We start from the raw sequence: 6583 nt of genomic DNA, 5'->3' as shown, positions 1-6583 counted from the left end.
AATGGGCTCTTACAAGCCAGAGGTTTCCCACCAACTGTTACTTGTCCAGAGTTAGTCCCTACATGCATATAGAATTATCACCCAGATGCTCAAGAAATTAGGACTTCGAATGAGTGTAGTTTTAAGAATTGATGTTGATGTAGTAACCTCAGTGTTACAGATTCTTGGAAAAGAGAAATATGTAGACATAAATGTATAGTCTGGGTGGGAATTCTTCCAAAATCAAATAGATTGATGTTTCAGTTGCATTTCTTGAAGTTGGTTAAAAGTAGAAAGGAGGGGCAATTCCAAGCTTCCAAACATGATTATACTCCTGCACCAAGTAGCTGGAAGGCCTAGCTTTGAATACTTTGAATAATAGATTTGCCAATTTGTGCTAACCATTTGTGGTGAAAATAATTACGTGGACTAGGCTAAACTGATAAGTGAACACCTACATGAGAAATTGGTGGTTTATTAGAGGAACCCATGATTTTACTAATGTTCTTTGTTGTTCTATGTACTTGTTGGTAGCGAATCGGTTTGGCTAGGCTTGAAAGTTGAAGGTTCTCTTGTGGTGAGCTTGCCTGTATATGATTGTTTCCCTTAACTATGAAAGGATGTTGGCATGAGAAACTTCTCATGCATCCATGACACATTCTTCATGACCTTGGTGAAAATGATTAAAGGGTCACCTGAAAGAAGAATTTCTGCAAAATTCATGGCCATGGTTATGCAATTTGGTAGCTATTACATCCAGTTGAACACATTCTCTTATCTAAAAATTGGGGGTTATAAAAAGGACCCATTAAAATTTCCAAGGTATGTGTCAAAATATCTTGTTTCTTTAGAGATGGCCTTTGTCAATATCAAATATGTGAATGCGAAAAAGAAGGGGCATTCTTTTCCCCTAGGACTATTTAATTATTCTTGCAAAAATAATGAGTCTGCCAAGAGTACTAATAAATTGTTGGCCAAGTTTGGTTTTCGTTCCTTATCTTTGAGACCCAATTTTGATAGAAAGGTTGTTTTTAGAAATAATATGTATGGAGAGAAATAATGTATTCATGCCACAATTGGATTTTTTATGGGAAGATTGTGTGGACGAGAGATAAATTCAAATGAGGAATTTGATGAGGTTGACTATAGATCAAGTTATAGCCTTTGAATTGCCTTTGCTAGTCCCAGAAAGTATGTCTGATGATGTCTCATATTTGATTGATGAATCATACCAACATGCATTTTTTTCTCCACTCCCTCGAATCTAATGGTTAGAGGAAGAGGAGAGGACAAATGTTAAGTTTAGGTCCTCAGATGTGCTAGAAAGATCAATGAAGTGGGTGGAAGCAAAAACGAGAGCCCATGCTTTCTCTTCCTCATAGAAAGCCATGCCTAGCATAAAAAGGACATCTTATTAAGGTTCCCAAATCATAAAGACTTCATCTAATATAGAGCCAACTCCACAAAGATCTAGCTCATAATCTGGAGGCAATGAAGAGCCACCAGAGGAAAATAAAAAGTCGAAGTCTGTCTGTGAGGGAAGTGTTCCTAATTCACTGAAGAGGAAGAGATATAGTAGGCCATAAACCCCTATATCTTTTCCAGGCTAGTAGTTGATGGCTCCCACCATGACAACCCTTGATAATGAGTCCCTCATCTTCGACCAGATTGATAGAGATAATATTTCAAATTCCTTGTTTGAGAACCCTAACTCTTAGACCCCAGGAGAAACAGTACCTCAATTCTCGCTCCTATGACCACCGATGGTGTCATTACCAATGTTTCCAATAGCTCTGCTTCAATTTACTCTCCTCCTTGGCTAAATAAGGTCATTGAAAAGAAGAAATGGTACACCCCTATGGCTGAAATCCATGTATAGACAACAACCAAATTACTAAGGGATACACCAAAACCAAAGAAATCCAGGTGCATGTACAAGATGATTGTCGATTTGAATACTGGAAATCATGTATTGGAGATTGTCGATCCTTTAGTGAACAAAGATGAGCATTAGATCACTAAAACATATTTCAAATTGAGTTATATGAAAATGGATCCCTCCACCAATGAAGGCGATATTTATCATGGGATTGAGTTCTTAGTGAGTAATTTATTAAAGAGGATCAAAGTAGAAGAACAAAAAAAAAAAGAGATGACAAACCAACTAAATGCCCTAACAACCTTCATTCAACCTATCTTGCAAGCCTACACTTCACTCGCAAAATATACTTCAAGAATAGAAACTTTTAAGGGTATCAATTTTGATAAACTAGAGCAAATCAAAATATGTCAAGCTATTAAACAACTAGTTGATGCTTGGGTGAGCAAATTTGTTCTAAGTGGCATGGTTTTTATTGAAAATGGTTTATGGGCTTGCACCCTGCTCACATAAAAGTTGAACACCCTCCATGTTGATATGAAGTGTGTGAATAGGGAAAGAGGAAGCTTGGTGACAATTTATAAGGAGTTGGAAGAAATCGCAAAGATGCCTCCTAGCCTTTTGATAACTGAGTAGGTTATCAATAATTTTATGGAAAATAATTCTGCAAACTGTAAGGAAATGTTGGATTGGAATTTGAATGTGCTTGAAGATTTGGAAGAAGAAATTATTAAAGCTATCACCCAATATTCAATCGACCTTAAAGATTCGAGGAGTGATTTATTCACATTGGGAGTAAAATATTTTCAAAGAGGGTGGGGAAGAATTATTGAAAATTAACACTGTGAAGAGGGATTTCTAGAAAAAGAATTGATGAAGAGTTTTAAGTGGGGAATGCAAGAGTTGCAACGTTGGAATGACTAAAAGATTCAATGCTTTTTCTCAGTACTGTTAGGGATAGTGTCAAGAATATATGAATAGTAGAAGCATATCAGGATATCAATAGATGGAGAATCAGACTCAACATTACTAGTACTCCAAATGTTGACACATTTTTCCCAATCATCCTAATATTCAGGGCCTACAAGAAGAAGATGAAGAGACAAGTTGGATAGGAAGATCAAGCAACACAAAAATATCAAGAACCACCAACAGATGTGGAGAGAGAAGAGGGATCATCAACGAGAGATGAGGTGGAAGAAGTTGATTTTAATCTCTTTGATTAAATTTATTTATGTTTTAATTTGTTATGCATCTCAAACTATTGGCTCTGGGGAGCTGTTTATTTTAAATCTTGTTTTAATGACTTGGTTTTAAATTGACCATTTTGTTGAGGCCATTATGAGTTTAAACAGTTATTCTAAATTTGGCTATAAATGTTAGAAGCCAATATGCATATAGTATCTTTTGGCAAACTTTGTGTTGTTAGAAGTAGATGTTTTGTTTTTCTTTTCAGTTACTTGGATATGCTTCAATTTAAACTATTCAAATGGTATTCTAATATCAAAAACTTTGTGCTATGGTGTATGGATATAATTATTCTTATGTTGAATTCATATCTATTTTTATATTTTTGTTGATGTGTATCTAAGTGATGGAAATCTACTCATTAACCCATTATTGTGAAATATCTCGCTTTGTATGGACGTCAATGGTAATGTTTGTTTTGATTACCAAAATGTTAGATTTTCTCTTCTAATCCCCATCATCCTTTGAGATGGGAGTTGTTGGACACAAGATGCCATTGAGAGGAGGGGGGGGTGAAACAGTGGTTTCCAAAACTCTTAACCATTTAATCCTAAGAGTGAGTACCGGTTAGCAATGAAAACACTAAGTACACCTACCGGTGAGATAAAGAAAGACATCACAATGAAACCACACAAAGGAACATCACATGACACCTATATATACAAGGAAAACCCAAGATGGGAAAAACCTCAGTGAGAAAAGTTGCTGGAGTCTACTACTCCAATCCAGCCTCACAATGAAAACACTAGTTACAACATTTAGGGCACCAACCCAAGGAGCACCACCCCTATTGATTTAGGGCAACAACCCAGGGAGCACCAACCCCTACTTATTTATGGGAACCAACCCAAAGGAGCACCAACCCTTGCACCGAGCTCCAACTCAGTGATTACAATAAATGATATCAATTCAATATATTAGTTATAATTCGGTTACAAATGAATTTTGTAACCACACAAAATATGTCTCTTCACTGGTACACCTCTGGTCTACTCTTTGCCAGTTCTCTTGTCACCTTCTCTGACTCTTCCTCTACTCAGCCTCTGCCATGTCTGCTCTCTTCTCACTCTCTTCCTCTGCTCGCCTCTGCTCACTGCAACCCCCTTACTGGTTTAGGCTCTATCAATTGTCTTCCTTTCCACATGGTTACCGGTTGCTTCCATAGTACCGGTTAAACCCTTCTCTATCCTTTCTTACTACTGCTTTCCCGCTGGTTTGAATACAACCGGTTGTCTTTATTGATGCACTCTTGAATCTTACTAGAATATCAAACCTTTACCAGTCAGTCCCCTGTTAAACCTTCTTACCAGTTGCACCTCTGAATGCTCAATTGCTTTACTCTCACAGTTAGATCAACTCTTTTCTTTCAACTAGCATCACACCTTCTGGCAACATCAATCTATTCGGTCTTATGTCTGCATACTTATATATGAGATTTCCTGCCAAAATGCAACTTCAACCTATTGGCATAGTAGGGTTTCTTCCACTAATCATGAGGAGTATCAGATTCAATTAGATCTTGTTCTGCATGAATATCAACAACTTGCAATCAATCAAACATCACCACCATATCTCCTTTCTTCCAATGCATGTTTTCTATAGTTAGAAATATCAGACTGTCCGATGGCTTGGCACTTGGTCAAACACCATAAATGGTCCAATGGTTTGCATCACTTACTTTGATCTGCACCTAGACACTCTGCCTTAATTAGTGCATCCCATTGATCTCCTCTATTTGACTTGCTTCGAGGCACAAACCTTCTGCAACACATCCAGTGATTTTTGGGGTCTTCATTTAATGCCGACTGAATCTGTAACAACCTCATCGGTGCACACTCCATCTACCACTTCATGCAACTTTACCACCTCAACTCCATATGGTACCTTTGTCAACATCCACCTTAGCTCACTATGTCGGTCCGAATTGGTCACCAACCAAAATCACACAACTAATGTATGCTCCATACTATCGGTCCATCATTGCCTACCGACTCTCTAACCCTACCGATATATCTTTCCTTACCAGTTAACCTTTATACCTTCACCTTCCTTGGGTCGGTGGATCATGTCGGCCCGATCATCACACATACCAGTTCTCATCTCTGTGCTTCCAGTGTATCATATTGATTGGTCATTGCCCTTGCAAATCAACATGCTCCTTTCACTTGTGCTCTTTCTTGTATACCGGTAGACCTGTTTACCGATGGACACTACTTCTGCCTTCATGTCGATAACATGCATGATAACATCATGCAAGTAGTATTCAATTATCATAGCATCAATCTGCATTTGCATTCTGGTTGCACTCTCTGTCTACAGTTGAACCTTTCGTTCTTCTACATTAGCCCGGACAACATCTTAACCGGTTTGCCTAAATGGAAAACCCTTCACTACTTACTCTCTCTTTCCTATCCTGGTAACACATCATCCATCCTCTTGTTGAGCCAATGCACATCTCTGGTTTGTCATGTTGAAGGCATATGATATCTCACATAGATCAACCGATTGGTGGAGATAGATACACAGTGGCTCACAATATACCAATTAGTGGTGGGAGAGGATCTATGTCTCCTACTGGCCAATGGTGTGACTTCCCTATTATTAGGCAGATGCAACATCCTTACAATCCTTAGGAAACATTCTTTCTCTAGTCTTCTCTTCATCCAGGGACAACATCATTTACTAGTGGGAGTCCTACTAGATGACACCACACTAGCATACCGATGGCATGTTCACTCTGTAGTCTTACTAGTTAGTACCAACATGTATACTAACTTGTTCATCTACTTGTTCACCTGGTATCAATATCTTCACTCCCAACATCAATACTAGTGACCTCAACTGCACACACTTCCGGTTGATATCCATGATAGTTAATCCAGTTGACATCAATGACCACAAAGCCAATTGACATCAATGACAACACAATCCCAACAATCTCCCCCTTTGGCATTGATGTCAACACATGTAGTATCTGGCATACTAAATATACTCTTTCCCCCATTGACAACAATGGAAAAGGGAATTGACATCTGGTATACTACAAGCATTATCTCTCCCTCTTTCTACTGGTTGCTTCTCCATGTTTGACCACTATGCTTTGCATCATCTCAAACAACAACACTTGAGATGGAGGGTTCAGACACCAACCAACTCCAATTTTATATACCAGTCTGATCCCAATTGTAGAAGCACCCAATTGTTGAAAGGTGTGTCAATGAATACTACTTACCTGTCGCTCAAACTACATTGTTAGGATAACTAGTGGACAACTGAGAGGGGGGGGTGAATTAGTTGTCAATAGATTATAAAACTTTAAGCACACAAAACCATCTACCAGAATGCATAAATCAAATACCAAAATAAGAGATATAACAATTAAGCACAAACATAAATCATAAAACAATTACCAACCATCCATAACACAGAACACCAAGATTTGTACGTGGAAAACCCGGTAAAGGGAAAAACCATGAT

Source organism: Cryptomeria japonica, chromosome 5 (assembly GCF_030272615.1).
Source record: "Cryptomeria japonica chromosome 5, Sugi_1.0, whole genome shotgun sequence".
NCBI classification, from domain to species: domain Eukaryota; kingdom Viridiplantae; phylum Streptophyta; class Pinopsida; order Cupressales; family Cupressaceae; genus Cryptomeria; species Cryptomeria japonica.
This window is presented reverse-complemented; position numbering follows the sequence as displayed.